General features: G+C 42.8%; 1 long non-coding RNA gene across 2 annotated transcripts in view; it reads left to right on the forward strand.

The window, feature by feature from the left end:
- Nucleotides 1-14,191, forward strand: part of LOC125930151 (uncharacterized) — a 133,271-nt gene extending 119,080 nt beyond the window's left edge. The window contains exons 2-3 of one of the 2 annotated variants that reach the window (XR_007460086.1): nucleotides 12,420-12,475; nucleotides 13,684-14,191. This is a non-coding gene — a long non-coding RNA (uncharacterized LOC125930151). The remainder of the gene's footprint in view (nucleotides 1-12,419; nucleotides 12,476-13,683) is intronic. The other variant, XR_007460085.1, reaches the window with a different exon arrangement.
- The last annotated feature ends 7,887 nt before the right edge of the window (nucleotides 14,192-22,078 follow it).

Consider the following 22,078-nt stretch of genomic DNA (forward strand, 5'->3'; position numbering starts at 1 on the left):
CTTTTTTTAGCTCCAGATCCATACTTCTAACTGCCTATTGTATATCTCCCTCTGTCCTAAAGGCACCCTAGACTCTGAATGTCTAAAATAAGACGCACTATCTTTCCTTTCATATCAGCTCCACCTCCTACATTCATTGCCTTGGTTTGTGGCAATTAGTAAACAAACTAAGCCAGAAACTTCGGGGTCATCTTATATTCCTCTGCTCCATCCAGTTTTGAAGTTATGTTGATTTCTTTCAAGTCCTCTTTTCCATCCACTCCATTGCTCTTGGAAGACTCGAAGCTCTTGGAGCTTCTTACTTGGATTCTATGATCGCGTTATATCCACCACACCTTTTCAGGTCTCAGTGCCACCACATCTCCTCAATGCACTCTTTAAGTTTTTTAAAGTTTATTTAAACTTTTTAAAAGTTTATTTATAGACAGAGAGAGAGAGAGAGGAGGAGGAGGGACAGAGAGAGAGAGGGGGAGACAAAGAGGATCTGAAGTGGGCTCTATGCTGACAGCAGAGAGCCTGATGCACAGTTTAAATTCACGAACTGTGAGATCATGACCTGAGCCAAAGCTGAAGTTGGATGCTCAACCAACTGAGCACCCCGTCTCTTCAAGATCTTTTCAAGAGCAACCCGATCATCTGATCATGGACTTCAGTTCCACAGTATTTTTAAGGATAGAGTTCCTTCAGCATTCTGTGTCCTTTGTTTCCTAGCTCTCCAACTTGACCATGAAATCCCTGAGGACAGAAGTTCTTTGTTATGCTCTTTGTAGAACTCAGATTTCAATTTTAGTACTGAGTGAGCACTAAACAAATGCTCAGTAATCAAAGGGTTCAGCACAAATTACCATGACAAAAAACAAAACAAAAAACCACACACACACACACACACACACACACACACACACACCACACACCCACACTCCCCTCTGGGTGCTGTCCATGGTCCTCACCTTGGCCTTTATGTCAGAAGCAGAATTTGATCCACATGTGTACCATTTAGCTCTGTATAGTAAAATACCTATATTATCTAACTCGTGACTCCCCTCCCCCACCTCCCTGAATCCCCTGAGGTCTTCTTGAAAAAGAAGCCATGTGTTTTGTGCATCAAAGGACAGAGTCAACAGAGTGAAAAGGCAACCTGTGAAATGGGGAAAAAATGTTTGTGAATCATATATCTGATAGGGGGTTAATGTCCAGAATATATAAAGAACTCCTACAACTCAACAATAGCAACAGGAACAAAAACATTAACAGCCATGAAAACAACTTGATTAAAGAATGGGCAAAAAGACTGGAATAGACATTTCTCCAAAGAATTTATACAAATAGCTAATACACACACAAAAAGATGCTCAACATCACTAATCATTAGGAAATGCAACTCAAAACCACAGTTAGATATGACCTCCCACACATTTGGATAGCTACTATATAAATAAAGAAACACAACAGCCAACGATACATTTTGGTAAGGATGTTGAGAAATTGGAACCTTGGGCTTCGTTGGCGGGAATGTAAAACACTGCAGTCACTGTATAAAACATTATGGAAGTTGTTCAAAAATGTCCAGAGGTGGGATTACTGGATCATGTAACAATCCTGTTTTTAATTTTTGCACCCCTATTCATAGCAGCATTATTCACAGTAGCCAAAAGGCTGGAGCAACTTAAGTGTCCATCAGTGGCGGATGGATAAACAAAATAGGGTATAGACAGACAATGGAATATTATTCAGCCATAAGAAGGAAGGAAATCCTGGCACATGCTATTACATGGATCAACTTTGAAGGTATTATGGTAAGTGAAATAAGCCAGTCATGAAAGATAAATACTATATGGTCCATTTGCAGGAAGTAGACAGAATAGTCAACAGAAAATAGACAAAGAATATGAACAAAAAGTAGAATGATGGTTGCCAGCGACCAAGGAGGGAGAATGGGAAATTATTGTTTAGTGGGTGCAGAGTTTCAGTTTTATAAGATGAAGAGATACTGGGGCTGGAGAGCAGTGCTGGTTGCACAATGATGTGAATGTATCTAATAGTATTGAACTGTATGCTTAAAAATGAGTAAGAGGGTAAATTTTATGTTGTGTGTATTTTACCACAATTAAAAAAAAATGTGTTCTGGTGAAACAGTAATGGGCCAGAATTTAGGAGCCTTGTTTTTATTTTTTATTTTTATTTTTAATTTTTTTCAATATATGAAATTTATTGTCAAATTGGTTTCCATACAACACCCAGTGCTCATCCCAAAAGGTGCCCTCCTCAATACCCATCACCCACCCACCCCTCCCTCCCACCCCCCATCAACCCTCAGTTTGTTCTCAGTTTTTAAGAGTCTCTTATGCTTTGGCTCTCTCCCACTCTAACCTCTTTTTTTTTTCCCTTCCCCTCCCCCGTGGGTTTCTGTTAAGTTTCTCAGGATCCACATAAGAGTGAAACCATATGGTATCTGTCTTTCTCTGTATGGCTTATTTCACTTAGCATCACACTCTCCAGTTCCATCCACGTTGCTACAAAGGGCCATATTTCGTTCTTTCTCATTGCCACGTAGTACTCCATTGTGTATATAAACCACAATTTCTTTATCCATTCATCAGTTGATGGACATTTAGGCTCTTTCCATAATTTGGCTATTGTTGAGAGTGCTGCTATAAACATTGGGGTACAAGTGCCCCTATGCATCAGTACTCCTGTATCCCTTGGGTAAATTCCTAGCAGTGCTATTGCTTGGTCATAGGGTAGGTCTATTTTTAATTTTCTGAGGAACCTCCACACTGTTTTCCAGAGTGGCTGCACCAATTTGCATTCCCACCAACAGTGCAAGAGGGTTCCTGTTTCTCCACATCCTCTCCAGCATCTATAGTCTTGTTTTTAAAGAGGCTTTGTTTTCAGCCAGCTCTGCACCTAGGATTCTCATCTGCAAGATGAAGGAATTGGGCTAGGCGATCTCCCAGGCCCATGTGCCCCCTAACATTCTGGGATTTGGAATGTGGATCACTGGCCTCAGGGAGAGCCAGGTGGAGGGCTGTGGGAACTTGCTGGGAAAATGGCCCTGCACACGTGCTACATGTGGATGGATTATCCTCAAATACAAAAGAGAGCTTTTGTATTTCCTTGTCTAGGCCAACTCCACTCCATACTCTGCCCTGTAAGCTGAGCCACAGAGTCAGGACATCGTGCCCCAGACACGAGGGTTGATTAAGAGGACAGCTCTAGCATTCACTTCCCTCCTGTTTGCCACTCTGCCTTTTATTCCCAGATCACATCTTCCTAGGTCATCGATAATCTGACTTTCTCTAGTTTCTGATTCTAGAATTTATGTGGGAATGCAAAGAACTCATAAGAGCTAAAACAACTTTGAAAAAAAAAAGTCGAAGGAATTACAGTGTCTGAGTGTGGGATTTAGTAAACAGCTTTATTGGTGACAGTGTAGACAAACATACGATAGAATAGAGCCCAGAGAAATCTATCACATACGTGACCATTTTTTTTCAATCAGGTATGGTCCCTGACTTTGTGTTCTCTCCTGCCTGGTGAAACCATGAAAATTGAGGCTCAGGTTCACTTGGTTAGGCCCATGTAGGCAAGCAGAAGCCAGTTTCAGGACTCCACCTACCTCTTTGACTTCTACTTTGACCTACAATTTGAAGGTTCCTTTCTAGCCCTGTAAGCTAAGTGGTACACTTAAAAAGATATTTTAAAATGTTTTTTCAAGCATTTTTAGTTGTTTTCAAGTGGGACAGTTGGCCAGGATGCCTAAATTGCCATACTGTCAGAAGTGGAAATTACATATTGTATTCTTTAAAGATAAATATTAAAACTGTATGTACAATTCTGAGGCTTGTCTTTTCATTCATAGTAAGCTTTAAAATGTAGCCACCTTGGGGCGCCTGGATGGCTCAGTCAGTTAAGTGTCTGACTTTGGCTCAGGTCATGATCTTGCAGTTCATGAATTCGAGCCTCACGTCGGGCTCTGTGCTGACAGCTTGGAGCCTGGAGCCCACTTTGGATTCTGTGTCTCCCTCTCTCTCTGCCCCTCCCCCACTCTCTTTGTCTCTTTCATTCTCTCTCTCTCTCTCTCAAAAATAAATAAACATTAAGGGGCGCCTGGGGGGCTCAGTCAGTTAAGCATTCGACTCTTTGTTTCGGCTCAGGTCATGATCTCATGGTTTGTGAGTTCGAGCCCTACATTGGGCTCCGTGCTGACAGTTCAAGAGCCTGCTTGAGATTCTCTCTATCCCTCTCTCTCTCTTCCCCTCCCCTTCTCACTCTCTCTGTCTCTCTCTCAAAAGTAAATAAACGTAAAAAAAATAAACGTTAGCAAAATATAACCACTTTGATGCCTATGGTTGTAATTTATTCCTTTAACTGCTGTTAGCACTCTGTCGAATGCTATGTCATATCTGGTCATTTACCAATGGGTAATTAGGTTGTTTCCAAATTCCAAACTTTTTTTTATCTTAAGTAATGTTGTAATAAACACCCACGGGTGTGTCTTTTTGTCACATATGTTTCTTTAGAGTAAATATCAAGGAGAATGTCGTTAGGTCATAGATCATGTACATTTAAAAATTCGAATAGACATTGCCACGTTGCTCTTTGAAGTGGTTGTGCCAATTTATGTTCTTAGAGGCTTCATTTTTTGATTCCACTAAGATTTGAGATTTTGATAAACCTAGTATGACTCCATGGAGCAAATTCTCTTTCTTCAATCTGCTGTAAAGACCACCATGTAGCTTATGGATTGGCTGTTACTGGGCCAGGTGCCCGTCCCTGTTTCAGTCATGGGTGAGGGGTGGAGTGGGGGGTCAGGTGGTATGAAACTCACTTAGTGGCTGCCACAGGCAGATCTGAGCCAGGTTTCCCTTAGAAGGAGCTTGACAGGGGCACCCAGGTGGCTCAGTCGGTTTAGCATCCAACTTTGGCTCAGGTCATGATCTCACGGTTCGTGGGTTTGAGCCCCGTGTTGGCCTCTGTGCTGACAGCTCAGAGCCCGGAGCCTGCTTCAGATTCTGTGTCTCCCTCTCTTTCTTCCCCTTCCCTGCTCATGGTCTGTCTCTTTCTCAAGAGTAAACATTAAAAAAAAAAGTAGCTTGGCAAGTCTGCTATAATTCCAAAGCACTTTTACGTCTAATGTTTCACTATGTTCCCTGGGGTTACCTGCTACGTCTGGCTTCATATGTTTACTGGGAAGTTCAAATGAGATATTAATAAGACAATATTTTCAGTTAAAATACATAATGGTATCATCATTATTATTTATAAAATATTTTTGAAACAACTCTGCTAGGTACGTGGGGAGATATTTTATTAGCATGTCACAGATAAGAGGTGCTAATGATTTCCAGAGTATTTCCTTTATGACAGGCACTGACCTCAGTGCTTTGCATGTATTGACATGTTTATTTCTCCTGATGGTCCTCTGAGGTAACATTATTTTATCTCCGTTTCACACCTGAGGCAACCGGGCCCCAGAGAGGTTAATTGACTTTCCTGGGATCACACAGCTTGCAGATGGCAAAGGTGGAGTTCGTGCCCAGGCCGTGTGATTGCTGCTGCTATGCCTCAACCCCAACTCCATTCTGACTTTGAACAGAGACTGGGAAAGAGCCAGTGGCTTGTTCCGTTTTGCCGTCACCAATGTGAGAACATGACCTATGCCGCCCCCGGGGCTTGTGCTCTGTGCCCTCTCTGAGCTGCCTGCTACAGCCCTCCCCTGGGCTGCCCTTGTGTGCCATCGGAGCTGGAACCCTGCACACTCTGCCCTTTCCCTGCTGCCTTCGTCTGGGGCCTGTGGTCAGCTGACCCCTCTTCTTGATTCTTTCATCTCTCCCTGAGTCAAGGAGCACTTTTCTTCTCGAGCTGGATCTCAGGCTTATCCTTGTCCTTTTATTTACCAAGTACCTAATTCAAGTGATGGAAATAACAGATGCTTATCAAAGCCTTTGCATCAGCTAATCCTTGGGAAGATGGGAGGGGAGGGAGTTTGCCAAGGGTCACAAGCAAGGCTGGTCTTGGTGGTGGGACAACAGAAGAGCGGTCATTTAGGGGGAGTTGGGGAGTGGGCTGCAGGCATCCACGACGTGTCTTTGCCGAGGGAACGAGGGGGCTGCAGGTCTTCCTGTGTGCTGGCTGTGTTCAGTCTCTTCCTATCAGTTCATCCTTTTTCTGAGTCTTCTGGACTCACTCAGTTCTTTGGGAATGGAAGGTTTAAAAAACAACTTCCGAGTCAGTCTGCCATCCCTTACACGCATATGTCTATTTGGTAATAAAAGAAAGGAACGGGGGTGCCCACCATCGCCCAGAGCGTAAACAACATCTAATCCTCAGAGGCCAACGTGTTGCTTGAGTTTTTGGTTCGTGGACGACACTGGGTAATGACTTCTCTGAAAGGAAAACAGTTTTACCTTTACTCCCTTCAGTATTTAGTCAACTATTTTTAATTGAGCACCTACTGTGTTCCAGGCCCTAATACTCCGTGGGAGGGTCATGATGAGTCACCAAGAGGGCAGTGCTGCTCAGACTTCAACGGAATCACTAACGGGTCTGGCTCAAATGCAGATGTAGCTCAGTAGGCTTGGGGTGGGGTCTGAGATTCTGGGGTCTCACTGGCCCCAGGGTTGCAGGTCGTTCTGTGGGAAAACGCAGGTTGCAGTAGCGTTGTCTCTGGATTCTGGCTTGCTCTTTGGGCCTACGTGTTCTTAAGCAACCCAGGACCCCAGGGCCAAACTGGGGCCCTGCCTGGCTCTTGGTCATTCCCCACCTCCGAGGCTGGGGACTGGCCCCTCACTGACAGGATTCCCTGATGGTGCCCGTCTGGTAGCCTGTGTGGATCTCAGAGTGGCTCTGTTTCTGAGTACCCTCACTGCCGGGCCCCTGCTGTGCCCGTCCAGTGTCCACCTGCTGCTTCCTGGGTCTCCCTGGTCCAGGTCCAGCCTTCCTCAGGATATCCGTACTGTGGAAGGACGTTGCCCAAGCAGTAGGGATCCCTGGCTAACCAGGAGTGATATCTGGAGATCTCACGGGAGTCCTAGATAAGCAAGGCCTCCCTCAGTTTTGCAAGACTTCTTGCATAATCTTCTGCCGCTCGCCCACTGGGTGAGCTGCACTGGACCTGCCTTCTTCCATGTTAAGCCTGTGTTAGTTAAGTAAGGCTGCCATAACAAAATACTAAACGCTGGGTCTCACGCTTCTGGACGCTGAGAAGTTCAAGATCAAGGTGTTGGGTATTTCCTTCCCAGTGAGAACTCTCTTCCAGAGAGGAAGAGAGAGAGAGAGAGAGAGAGAGAGAGTGAGAGAGAGTGAGTTTGCTCTCTGGTGCCTCCTCTTATGAGGACAGTAATCTCATTGGATCAGGGTTCCACCCTCATGACCTCAGTTAACCTTAAGTACTTCCTTACTCCAAATACAGCCACACTGCGAATCAGGGATTCAGCATATGGTTTTAGGGAGGATATAATTCGGTTCATAGCAGGGCCTTCGCCCTCACTGGTGGTTCTCTCTGCCTAGAATGCTTTTCCCAGTTTTCTCAATGGGCAAGTCCTTGTCATTTCCACCTCTGTTAAAATGTCATCTGCTCAGAGAGCCTGCTGTAGCCACCGCCTAAAGTAGCCGTATTGTCGCTGTCAGGTCGCTGTGTTTGTAAATAATATTACACATAGTATTTATCACTCTGATGCTTTTAGAAAATTAATTTATTTTAGGATGTCTGTCCATCTCCCATCTCCTCCAAGAGCATAAGTTCCACGGAAACAGTGGCCTTGCCTGTCTCTCTTTTGAGAGCCTGGAACAGTGCCTGGCCCATAGCAGGTCCTCGCTAAATACTTGTTGAAAAGCAGTTGAATGAATGAATGCGTGGGTGAAAGACCTGGTCGCTGCCGTCAGGAGGGTGGCAGTGTGGTGTGGGAGCCACAAGAGCACGTGCTGTCCACCCTGGCGGGAAAGTATGTGTCCTGGGAATGAGGGAAGGGAATGCCTGCTTCTCTGTGGGGCAGGGAGGGGGAGGATTGGGAAAGACTTCACAAAAGAGGTGCCCCTGTGTCTCATCTCACAGTGACGCAGAAGAGACGAGAAGAAAGTTAATAATACTCTACAGAGAGAGAAGAGCATATACAAAGTCTTGGAGGACAGAGAACGCCATTTTCAGGTGCTTGGGAGTGGGTCAGTGTGGCCAAATGGTGACCTGTACAGGGAGGGCCAGCAAACTCGAGGCCACGGAGTGCCTTGGGTTTCATCTAAAGAATCTGGGCTTTATCCTACGAGAGATAGGCACCCACCAAAGGAGGTGAAGTCCCCTGATGATAGATGTGCATGCTCTGCCATCAGGTGTTGTGTGGTCTGTATTCTAGATGTTTCCCATGGTGCTACCTCAGTCTACCTGGTGTCATAAGATTTGTGTGTTTCTCACGGTTCCCTTACAGGACTACGAGCTCCCTGAGGGCAGGCACTCTACTCTGTTCAGTTTTATATCTTCCTCATGGAGCTCACTCAGTATCTGCAGGTGGCTCAGCAGCTGGTTTTACCATTCTAGTAGGAGTCACAAAGCCAGTTCTGAGCCAGGCATCCTGAGTAGTCGGTGTCTCGTTTTGGGGGCAACAGGGTGGGGCCCTGGCCTAAACTATGTCAGGTGGCCTACTACAAGCGAGTGTGGTTCCACAGAGAGTGACAGGTGGGGGAAAAGCCCTGGCTGTGGCAACAGGTGGGTACATCATCGTGCTGGAGAGGGCAGGGAGAAAAAGATTCATGGAGAGTTTCGTGGCTGTACTCTGTACTTTCTTCTCAGCCAGCACTCGGAGAAAGGCTTTTCCTCTTTAGAGAGGCCGCCGATCATTTACAAACGAAACCTCCAGAACGTGACACTGTCATTTCGGTAAATTTCAGATGGCAAAGTGAGGTGTGGAAAAGCGATCCGTGTGAGCTCCAGCCTGGAGATTCCACCGTGGCCTCTGTTGACCTGGACACGACCCTCGGCACACTGCTCTCTCCAGGCAGTTTTCCTTTGCTGCCGGGTCAGGGAGGAGGGAGGCCTTGGGAGCATTACTTGGAAGGCCCTTCGGATGCCCCCTGGCTGGCTTGCGCATTTGGTCCATACCTGGGCCCGAGGGCTCAGGCTTGCATGCACATCCTTGGCCAGGAACTGGAGTGACTCTTGTCTGGCTGCCTTGCTAGACCGGACAAGGGGTCTTTAAGGGCAATATCTGCTCTGGATCCGTAAAGTAGCATGACTTGGCTTTTGTGGAGACTGTTGTGCCAATTAGCAAATAAAGCAAAGGCACAGGTACTCTGGCAGTGGCCTGTGACATTGGGATGGGTGTTCTGTGACTGCCAGGCTCACACCAAGAGAGCCAATCATCATCTGTTTGCGTCCCTGAACACTAGGTCATTTCGTTTTCTCCTTAGCCTTTAGAGTAGTGGTTCTCAACTTTGGCTGTAAGTTGGAATCTTTGGGAAAAATTTAAAAAGTCTTGATGCTCAGGACACATCTCAGACCAATTAAATAATATATATGGGATATCAATGTTTAAAAAAAAATAAGTATTTTAAAATCTAATTTATTGGGGTATAATTTATACACAACATAATGTCCCTTTATTTTTTTAAATTTTTTTTTAACATTTATTTATTTATTTTTATTAATTTTTTTTTTTAATTTTTTTTTCAACGTTTATTTATTTTTGGGACAGAGAGAGACAGAGCATGAACGGGGGAGGGACAGAGAGAGAGGGAGACACAGAATCGGAAACAGGCTCCAGGCTCTGAGCCATCAGCCCAGAGCCTGATGCGGGGCTCGAACTCACGGACCGTGAGATCGTGACCTGGCTGAAGTCGGACGCTTAACCGACTGCGCCACCCAGGTGCCCCAACATTTATTTATTTTTGAGACAGAGAGAGACAGAGCATGAACAGGGGAGGGGCAGAGAGAGAGGGAGACACAGAATCTGAAACAGGCTCCAGGCTCTGAGCTGTCAGCACAGAGCCCGATGCGGGGCTTGAACTCACAGACCGTGAGATCATGACTCACGGACCGTGAGATCATGACCTGAGCCGAAGTCGGACACTCAACCCACCAAGCCACCCAGGTGCCCCAATGTACCTTTTTAAGTACATGGTTTGATGAGTTTTGACAAATATATATGCCTGTGTAATTGTCATCATTATAATCAAGATCGAACCTTTTCAGAAAATTCCCTTATGCCCCTTTGCAGCCAGTCCCCTTCTCTCTCTCCCAGGAAGCCACTAACTCTGCTTTCTGCCACTTAGATTGCTTTTGCCTTTGCCAGAATTCCATAAAATGAAATCTTCCTTTGCCTTCTTTTGCACAGAAAACTGTTTTTGAGATTCATCTGTGTTGATTCCTTTTTATTGCTGAGTAGTGTTCTTTGATGGGATATCACAAAATGGCACTTTTTAGTTGCCTATTGTTGGACATTTGTCTTTTTAGTTTTCACCTCTTATGAATATACTCCTGTACATGTTTGTGTACATCTTGTGGGAACCCAGATTTTCAGTCCTCTTGAATAAAAACTTTGGAGTAGAATGAATAGGTCATATATTAAAGTGTATGTTTATAAGAAACTGCCTAATTATTTTCCAAAGTGGTTAATCCATTTTACATTCTTACTAGCAGGTGTCCGAGAGTCCCAGTTAGTCTGCATTCTTGCCAACAGGCTTCTCAATTTTAGCCATTTTAGTGAATGTGTAGTGCTTATCTAATTTTGATTCCAGTTTATGTTTCTCTGATGACTAATGGTATCGAGTATCTGCTAATATGCTTATTGCCTATTCACAGATCTTGATTTTGTGACGTATCTTTCTTTTCTTTGAATTGTTCTCTTATTACTATTCTAAGAGTTCTTTTCATATTCTTGATAAGACTTTGGTATAGATTTATATTTACATTTACACACACCCCCACACACCCACATCAAATATTTTCTCCATGAGCTTGCCTATTCATTTTCTTGACACTGTCTTTCAAAGAGCAGAAGTTTAAAATTTTGATGATGTTTATCAGTTTTTTGAGATTCATGTTTTTTTGTGTCCTGACTGAAAGACTTACCCATCCCAAGTCACAAAGGCTTTATTTTGTATTTTCTTCTAGATGTTTTATAATTTAACTTTTTTGTTTAGGCCTATGATCAATTTTAAGTCAGTGTGTGTATGGTGTGAGGAACAGGCCAAGGCTTTCTTTTCTTTTCTTTTTTAAATATGGATATTCAGTTGTCCCAAACTATTTATGAAAAGACTATCCTTTCTCTATTGAATTATGTTGTTACCTTTGTAAAAAAAAAAAAAATCAATTGGCCATTTATTTGTGGGTCTATTTTTGAATTTGCTCTTCTGGTCCATAAACATTGCCTTAATTATTGTAACCTTACAGGAAATCTTTTTATTTATTTATTTATTTATTTATTTATTAATATATGAAATTTACTGTCAAATTGGTTTCCATACAACACCCAGTGCTCATCCCAAAATAACCTTACGGGAAATCTTAAAATCAGTCAGCACAAAACCTCTTAAGTTTATTCTTTTTCAAAATTGTTTTGGTTATTTTAGATCCTTTGCATTTCCATATGAATTTTAGAACCAGCTTGTCAATTTCCACAAAATAAGCCTGCTGGGAATTTGATTGAGATTACATTGATGCTACAAATTAGTTTGGGGAGAATTGATATCTTAATATTGAGTATTCCAAACAGAACATAGGTCATCTCCATTTATTTGGGTCTTATTTATGTCAGCAGTGTTTTGTAATTTTCAGTGTGTGTGGCTTCGCCAACTTTTACTAGATTTATTCCTAGTATTTTATGGTTTTGGTGCTACTGTCTATGGAATTATTTTAAAATTTCATTTTTTGATTGATTGCTGTTGATATAAAAGACTGCAGCTTAACTCATATGAAGACTTTAAGAGACAAAACAGATGGACATAAGTGAAGGGAAACAAAAATAATATAAAAACAGGAAGGGGGACAAAACAGAAGAGACTCTTAAATATGGAGAACAAACTGAGGGTTGCTGGAGGGGTTGTGGGAGGGGGGATGGGCTAAATAGATAAGGGGCACTAAGGAATCTACTCCTGAAATCATTGTGGCACTATATGCTAACTAATTTGGATGTAAATTAAAAAATAAAATTAAATGAAAAGTAAAAAAAAAAAAAAAAAGACTGCAGTTGATTTTTTGTATACTAACCTTGCAGTTTATGACCTTGCTAAATTCTAATAAAACTAAGTATTAGTTCTGTTACTTGTCATGGGATATCTACATTTCTCATGGCAGTGTTTATGATCTTCAATGTACAGATCTCACACGTATTCAAATTTTTTTCTTAAGAATTTTTTTTTTTTTTTTGAGAATGCTACTGTCAATGGTCTTTTAACATCATTTCCTTTTCCGATCATTTTTTGCTCAGGTGTAGCTGAGGTTGAGCTCCTCTGGCCTGAGGACTGATCATGAATGCTGCTAGAGGTGGGACCACTAATTTTATTTGTTTTTCTTGTTTTGTTGTGGTGCATGTGGATGGCTCAGATCACTCAAAAAACAGAGTCCCATCAACAAGCAGAATCATTTGCCCCTCTGGCAAAGAGTAAACCCTTGTGATTCCTCTTAATGGAAAGTGCTGTTGGGCTTTAAGGTGACAGGATCCTACAAGGGACTTAATGGATCTTGAAGTATGTCATTGATCTAGTGTGGACCTGACCATGCTGATTATCTAGATTTGAACTTCAGCTTCTCAGGACAGGTTGTATGCTGGGTATTGGTCTGGCAGGTGAACTTTGTAGATCAGTGGGCTACCTATTTCCCCTGAGGTTATACATGTTGTAAGTGGTGGGAATGGGTTGGAGAGAACATATAGGAGTTGTTTTTGCAACTTTTTTTTTAATTAGGAGAAAAGAGATGCAAGCTGGGATGTGAGTCTGTAACCCATTCTTCATTCTCCCCAGTGCTCCGGGTAATGGTATTTAACAGAAAGACAAATCCATTCATCTTCCCAGCATCCTGGCACATGGAAGCCGTGTAGGCTGCTATCAGAAGAGATATTAGGGGCTATAAAAAGCCATTTTATTCCCTCCCCTCCCTATTGTCACTTTGTAACTCTCCTTTCCTAGGGAGATTGGTACCGTGCTTGCTGACTCTCCATCGCCTGAAAGTCTTAGTCCCCGTGGGCGTTTTATTGAGATTCAGATTGGCTTTACCATCCCATTCTTTTTTCTTTTATTTCCATCATTTCTCTTGCAGGGGTGGCAACATCATGGAAGGATTTTTCTTTCTGCATCATTCTGCTGATTTTAAAAAGAGCTGGTTGATGTGCCCCTGGGTAGTGGAGAGCGAACCAGTCCTTTAGGACAGGTAGCTGCTGAAGTGATGCTTCTAGCACAGGGCGCTGGGTTTCTGAGCCATGTTAGGGCAAACAGGTGCCCCTTGCCTTTCTTGTTGTTTTCAGCCTTGGCACCTGCACCATGTGCCCTCTCCTGGTAGCACCAGTGCCGTGGTGGGTAAGCTGAGCAGCATGTGTCTGTTTTGGTCATAAAAGTGTTCTGGAGGAGAGCTCTGTTTCCTCAGGATTTTCTCCCTCTGCACTTTGTTCTTTCATACTTCTAGGTTGCTCTGCCCTCTGTGACTCTGTCCACATCCCTCTTATCCCATTTTCATGTTTTTTTTTTTTTTCATGGCAGCTTAGGCAGCTTAAGAAAATTCAATCTACGCCTGGTTATTGAGCACGGACTCCATACCAGGGACTGTGGTGGACAGGAGGGATACAGCTGGAAACAGGATGTGGTCTCTGCTCACAAGAAGCTAGTCTCCTGGAGGAGATGGACATACATAGATGCAAACACCTGTCACTTAAGGTCAGGAATTACACACTCATAACAGAAGTATGAATAAAGCACTTTTTGGAGATGCATTCGAATAAGAGCAAGCTTCACATACATGCTGGCATTTTATCTGGGCCTCGAAGGATGAGTGAGGTTTCAATAGTCACAGAGGATGTGGGGGTGGGAAGGGTGGAGTAGGACATTTAAACTAAGGGAGCCATGTTAGCCATGGTCCCGTGGTATGAACTTGCATGTTGGGAGTGTGAGAGTTGTCTAGTACAGCTGGAAGGCGCAGGCGTGGTGTAGGAGGACTAACAAGGCCAGAGAGGAGACTAGAAAGGCAAGTTGGGGCCATTGTGGAGGGCCTTGATGACAACCAAGGAGCCTGCATGCATTCTCTAGTAGCTCATGGGAGCTGACGTTGATGAACAGGAAATGGCATTATCCGAGCTTTTTACCTCTTCAACTTGATTTCCCCTCTGTTTCAATTGAGTCCTGTCTGACCCACGCCTAAGACCTTTCTCAAGTCAGCCAGTCCTTTCCTTTCCAACCCTCAAGACTGATGCCTATGTCCAGATCTTGGTCAATGCTAATCTGAGCCACTTTGAAATAGGCTCCTCTTGGTTCTCCCTCCGTCTCTTTCCTCTCTCATTCAGCCTTTCCGTGACCCCAGAAGGTTCCCTCTGCCCCTTCGTGGTCAGTACCTCCACCATACATATCAGAAGTAATCACTGTTCTGACTTTTACCGCCACAGATTAGTTTGTCTGTTCTTGAACTTCACATAAACCTTACCCTTCAGTATTTTTTTTTTTTTTTTGAGTGTGGCTTCTTTTGCTTGACATTATGTCAGAGATTTATTCACGTTATTGCATTAAGCGTAAGGTTGGTTTTTTCTTGCTGTGTAATACTCTTAAAAATTTTTTTTTAACGTTTATTTTATTTTATTTTTATTTTTTTATTAAATTTTTTTTTTAACGTTTATTTATTTTTGAGACAGAGAGAGACAGAGCATGAACGGGGGAGGGTCAGAGAGAGGGAGACACAGAATCCGAAACAGGCTTCAGGCTCTGAGCTGTCAGCACAGAGCCTGACGCGGGGCTCGAACTCACAGACCTCGAGATCATGACCTGAGCCGAAGTTGGCCGCCCAACCGACTGAGCCACCCAGGCGCCCCAAACGTTTATTTGTTTTAGAGAGAGACAGACAGATAGCATGTGAGTGGGGGAGGAGCAGAGAGTGAGGGGGGACACAGAATCCCAAGCAGTCTACAGTTTCTGAGTTGTCAGCACAGAGCCTGACGCGGGGCTCAAACTCTGAGCCGTGAGATCATGACGTGAGCTGAAGTCGGATGCTCAACCGACTGAGCCACCCAGGTACCCCTTGCTGTGTAATATTCTTTTAAATAGATATGCCGTAATTTATCTATTATCCTGTTGATGGACATTTGGGTTTTTTTAAAAAGTCATGGCTATTATGAATAAAACTGCTATGGAATTTCTTGCACATGACCTTTACTGACATATTTACTAATTTCTCCAGAATACATACATACTCAGGAGTGGAATTGCTGAGTTCAAGGATATATATGTTTAATTTTAGTAGATACTTCCAGTTTTCCAAAGCGATTGTACCATTTTACACACTTACCCCCCCCCCCCCCCCCCCCCCCCCCCCCCCCAGTAACGTAAAAGAGTTCAAGTTGTTCTACCTCCTCGCTAAACATTGGTGTTGTCAGTCTTAAATTTTAACTGTTTCGTTGGATGTATAGTGGTATTTCATGTGGTGTTTGTTTTTTTTTGTTGTTTATTTATTTTGACAGAGAGTGCATGTGTGCCCCATCCCATGTGGGACTTCATCCCATGAATCTGCGAAGTCATGACCTGAGCTGAAACCCAGAGTCAGTCACTTAACCAACTGAGCCACTCCGATGCCCCTCACGTGGTGTTACTTTGGATTTCCCATGCGACTAATCATATTGAGCACATTTTCATCCACATGTTGGCTATTTGAATATTTGTGTGTCAATTTGTGTGCGAAGTGCATGTTTAAGTCTTTTGCCTGCTTTTTTGGTTTTTGTTCTTATTTTCTGTAGTTAGGAATTCTGGGTACACGTCCTTAGTTGAATATATGTTTTGTGAATAACTTGTTCCAGTCCGGTTTGTCTTTTCTCTTGATAATGTCTTTTGATAAACACAAGTTTTTTAAATTGAATTTTTTACTGAAGTCTAATTAACATACAGTGTTATATTTTCAGGTGGACAGCATATTGACTCAACAATTCTGTACATTTCCTCAGTGCTTACCACGATGAGTGTAGTCACCATCTGTCACCATATAACATTATTACAGTATTATTGACTGTAGTCCCTGTGGCTGTGACTTATTTATTTTAGAACTGGAAGTTTTGGCCTTTTAATTCCCTTTATCTATTTTAGGTATCTCCCCTCACCTCCCCCATCAACCTCTCCCAGCAACCACCAATTTATTCTACGTATTTCAGAATCTGTTTTTGTTTGTTTTTTGGATTCCATATATAAGCGAAATCATATAGTATTTGTCTTTCTCTGTCTGACTTACTTCACTTAGCATAATACCCTCTAGGTCCATCCATGTTCCTCATCCTTCTTACTCTTTTTCAGCACAAACACAAGTTTCTATTTTCAATTATCAATTGTTTATTTTACAGTTGGTGGCTTTTCTGCCCTGTATGGGAAATATTGCCTGCCATATGCTGCCATTCTCATTTTGCAGATAAAAAGATAGTATCCAGAGGCAGAAAATGACTCAAGGTTACGCACTAAGTGACAAGGCCAGGACAAGGTCCGTGCTCTACTCACTGGGAACCCGCATCGTGTTCTCCTGTTCACTAAGGAAGGTGTTGCAGAGAAAGCAACCATCCTCTTTTTATCACTGTGATTTCCTCCCACCACAGTTAGAAGGAATCAGCTTTAAGATGACATTGTTCCAAATGTACTGAGTACCTTGAAAATATTCCTACTCTTTGATGCAATTGTTCCTTTTCTGGGAATCAAAAATACAGACAAAGTTTTATGCACACAGATGTTCATTGCAATGTTTTTTTCAGTGGCAAAAAAGAAAATAACCTAAGTGTTCGGCTGTAATGGACCAGCCAATTAAGTGGTGGCACATCTATAACATTGAATAGTATAGCTGCATAATATTCAAATTAAGGTACTTTTGAAAAGTATTTAATGGCCTGTGAAAATGAGCACAATATAATGTATATTTTTTCCCATTAAAAAATTCAATTTTATTGAAGTACAATTTACATACCAGAAATGCACCTATTTTAAGTATATAGTTTGATGAATTTTCTCCTTATTTTTTAAAATAAACATCATTGATGTATAATTTATATACAATTAAGGTGGAACAATTTGAAGTGTATAATCTGATGAATTTAGGAGAATGTGCACAGTCACGTGACCACGCCCACAGTCACGACATAGAATATTCCTGTTACTCCCCTCAGATGCCCTCATGCTGTTTTATACTCTGCAGCTTTTCCCTGCTCTCGGGAAACCAGCAGTTCGTTTTCTGTAGGATTCTCCTTTTCTGGGCCCTTTCACGTAGATGGAACAACGCGTATTTTTTTCTGTATTGTTTCTTTCACTTGGCATAGCGGTCTTGAGATTCATTTATGTTATGCTGCTGTTGATGGTTCTTTTCAATTGCTGCATAGTAGTACATGGAATAAATATTCCTCATTCATTTATCCATTCTCCTGTGGATGAATGTTTGTGTCATTTCTAGTTTGGGTTAACACGAATGAAGCTTCTCTGAACACTTGTTTATGGGTTTTTGTGTGGACACATGCTTTCATTTCTCCTGGGTAGATACCTAGGAGCGGGATGGTCAGGTTGTAGGGTAGGTGTGTGGTTAAATTTCTAAGAAAATGCCAAATACTTTTCCAAAGTGGCTGCACCGTTTTTGTATTCCCATAAGAATTCCAGTTAGTGTATGCCCTTATTAGTATTTGGAAGTGTCAGTTGTTTTTTTAAAAAAAATTTTTTTTATGTTTTCATTTTATTTTTTTTGAGAGAGACAGAGATACAGAGTGCAGGCAGGGGAGGGGCACAGAGAGAGAGGGAGACACAGAATCTGAAGCAGGCTCCAGGCTCCGAGCTGTCAGCACAGAGCCCGAAACGGGGCTCGAACTCACGAGCTGTGAGATCATGACCTGAGCTGAAGTTGGATGCTCAACCGGCTGAGCCACCCAGGTGCCCCAGGAAGTGTCAGTTTTTATAAAATCAGTTTATTTTTTTGTTTTCAATCTTAGCCATTCTAATAGGTATGTAGTGGTATCTCCTAGTTTTTTTTTTTTTTTTTTTTTTTTTTTTTTTTTTTAGGAAATAGCTTTACTGGGGGACATGGGTGGCTTAGTCGGTTAAGCATCTGTCTCTTGATTTTGGCTAAGGTCATGATCGCATGGTTGGTGGGTTTGAGCCCCACGTCAGGCTCCATGCAGACAGTGCAGAGCCAGCTTGAGATTCTGTCTCTCCCTTGCTCTCTGCCCCTCCCCGCTCCTCTCTCTCAAAATTAAAAAAAAAAAACAACAAAACCCAGCTCTATTGACATATCATCTATGTGCTTAAAGTGTATAGTTAAGTGTTTTTAGTATATTTGAAAATTTGTGCAACCATTGACATGATCTAATTTTAAAGTATTTATATGTCGACTAAAGAAATCTTGTACCTTTTAGCAGTCTCTGCCCCATGCCTCCATGCAATATAATATTAGGTTACAAAAAAGCAAAACAGAAGGCATTAACCCATATATGTATATAGGGAATGAAATGTATCTCTCTCTCTCTCTCTCTCTCTATATATATATATATAGAAAAAAGACTAGAAGGAAATATGTCAACCTTAGGTGTCTCTTGATGGTAGTATTTATAAGTAGCTTTATTTTCTTCTCCATACATTTTGGAATTTCAAAATTCCCCACTGTGAGCACATACTACCTTTGCCATAAAAAAATATTATTTGTACGAAAAAAAGAAGACATTTCTTCAGGCTACGTGTATTGAAGGGGGAAGCACCATTCCAGCTGCTATCACTCTGTATTTTCAGTCTGATTTCTTTTGGGAAGAGAACTTGTAAAACCTTATCCTTTTGGGTTTCTGCAGTGAGTTGGCAGTATAAACTTGATGTTTGCAATATTTACGTGAACTGCCTGGGGGCGTCCTGTAAACTACTCTATGAGTTGGTTTCTCTATCGGCAGACTGTTGAATGCTTAGAAAATGTGCTCTGGAAAGCAAATCCACATGGGAGTCAACTCAAGGGATACATACTGCCTTGTGATGCATCAAGAGAAGTGGAGAGAGGCCGCTATTTGCTCAGGACCTCATTTTCCTTGCTTGTGAAGTGTTTGTGGCCATATACGTATGTGAGTGTGTAAATGCACATTTGTGTGAGTGTGTAACGTTTTTGCATTTTAAGTTATTGCGGGATTAGAGGACTAAGTCTTCTAGTTCTGTTTCATGACCATTGTGCAGTTTGATTTAGGATAAGTCATATTCCTGTTTCTTTAGTTACATTTTCCCCTGGATTCATGGAGACAACAATAACCATCTTAATACAGGCTTATGGAAATGAATTGAGTCACATCTATACCTTGAACAAAAATGTGCTTTGCTTGGAATCTGCACATTATTTCACATCTCAGAGGTCACTTTCTGGGGTGAAATTGAACTGATATTAACCATTTTCTAGAAGAAGAAATAGACTGAGGAGGACTTGGCTGAGTCAGAGATCGATTATAAAGAAATGAAACCTACTTAGCTCAAAAAGAGGATGGGAATGTACACTGTAAGATTGAATAAATAGGAAAAATTAAAGGAGGCAAAGCCTGAGGCAGTTTCTTTCTGTTTCTGTCTCTGTTTCAGGCCTTATGATCTCTTGTCTTTGTATCTCCCTCTATATACCTCTCCAGGCTCTTCTTTGCAGGTTAGCTCCTCCCACTTATGTGGAAACCATGAAGGTTTCTGTTCTTCATGATTTCAGCTTGAGCATGGCTTTGCTCAGTACACCATGTTGGCTCTGGCCTTGCTTCTACATCACCATTTGGTTTAACTTTGTATACCTAAATGACTCATTGGCTGGAGAGGGGTCTGATTGGCCCTGTTTAGGTCAGATTCCCTAACAGTGTCGCATAAAGGAAGGTCCAATATACGAAGACCGGTATCTGGGCCTACCTACCCCTTCACACAGGCTTGATGGGGGTGGTTGACCACTCTTGGCATCTAGTCAGACGTTGCTGGGTTGTTGTTTGTCAGTTCCCACAATAGGGACATGTAAATGAAGAGGGTAATATGTAGCCTGTGGTAAGCCGCCTTTCAGTGGCCCTATAATGAGCCCCATCTCCTGAATTTATGCACTTGTGCAACCCCCTTCCGTTGAGTGTGGGCTGGATTTAGGACTCACTGAGATGTCACTTCTGAGTTAGATTATCAAAGACTGGTTTCCATCCTCTGTGTCCTTTCTTACCTTCTCCCTTGCTGCCTCTGATGGAAAAAATGTTACCTTGTGAGCTGCCCTAAGGTGAGGCCCATGTGGCAAGGAATGGGTCTCTGGCCAACAGCCTTGAAGACGTGATTACTGCCAACAACATGTGAGCCCATGTGGGGAGCTGGGAGTACTTCTCACCTGAGCTTGTGGTGATGACTCCAGCCCTGGTGACATCTTGGTTGTAGACTGTGAGGCACCTTCAGGTAGAAACACCCAGCTGAGCCATGCCTGGGTTCCCTATCCACAGAAACTGTGAGATACTGTTTCAAGTGGCTAAGTTTTGGGCTAATTTGTTACAGCAATAGACATGGTCCTTTAAATAATGCTGTTGTTGAAGCACAGGACCCAGGCTTACCTCAAAACAACTTGTAAGAGGTCATATGACCCAAGGAGTTACCCTGGAGAACTTGTTTGGACCAAAGAGTCCGTCTCTCCAAGCATGGTGAGCAAGTTCAAGTGCAGCAGTACCATATCTCTCACGTGGCCAGCTGGACAGAAGTTAGTTTCTAACGACGACATTGTGGATCTACAAAATGCAGACAGGAAGGACTCCTTTTTAGAGCACCCCAGGTGACAGCCAAATGTTTCAGCCTGTGCTGTAGTATCTGAGATGTGTAGAGGGTTGCGCTTGGCAAATTCTAGTGTCCTATTCAACTCCAAATGGCAGAGAATTTGAGTATGTGCCCACGGATGCCAGACCCCTGTGGCCAGTTCCCCATATGGCTGGTGTGGGCCATATGAGAAGCCTCAGGCTTCTGGACATCCCTGGGATGGAAGGTCAGACATGGGAGACGGTTACATCTCAGAGTCTCACCGCAGGCATGATTAGGCTCAGACGTCTTGACCCAGTAGTCAAGCTGCTCTCCTGAGCTGTTTCACAGGGAGGGCATTTCAGGAAGGCTCCGTATAGATGCCTCAAAATCCTGTATCCTCCAGTAGACTCCACAGATCTGTTAGGATGTTCTTTTGTTGGGGAGTAAGCTCACAGAGAGGGTGTTCAGAGAGAAGAGTTTCTTGCTGCTTCTACCCTCAGGGCACAGTTTTCCTTAAATATCCTGGAATACCAGGAAAATGTTTGCAGGGCTCTTCAGTGTTTACTGCTCCCCCGTTGGCCTCAGCGCCACAAAACTCATGTATCTATTTCCTCTTAGGGAGACCCTCATCTGCCTTACAGATGTTTCCCTAATTCTTCATCTGTGTTCTTCTGTGGGTCTACAGTTTGCAGCCCAATGACAACATATATTTGAAATATTTAAGTACAATTAAAAAAGTATATTTATTATTATTTATTCACAATTAATTAATTATCTTTATTTTTTTAATTAAAAATTTTAAAGTGTTTATTCATTTTTGAGGGAGAGAGAGAGACAGAGCGTGAGCGGGGGAGGGGGGGTACAGAGAGAGAGAGGGAGACACAGAATCTGAAGCAGGCTCCCGGCTCTGAGCTGTCAGCACAGAGCCTGACACGGGGCTCTAACTCACGAATCATGACCTGAGCTGAAGTCAGATGCTAAACCGACTGAGCCACCCAGGCACCACTAAGTACAGTTTTATTGATGCAAACATCCTGTCCCCATAGAAGGACTTGTGAAGAAATTATGCAATACTGGAGGGACCTTTCCTTTGTTGTTTCAAAAGCAGAATTCCTCATGCTGCTATCTGTAACCTTCAGTTTGGGTGGCTGGTCCTTGTGGGATAATAGGTTGGAAATCTCCCTTTCTG

This window comes from Panthera uncia, chromosome A2, assembly GCF_023721935.1.
Source record: "Panthera uncia isolate 11264 chromosome A2, Puncia_PCG_1.0, whole genome shotgun sequence".
In the NCBI taxonomy this organism is placed as follows: Eukaryota; Metazoa; Chordata; class Mammalia; order Carnivora; family Felidae; genus Panthera; species Panthera uncia.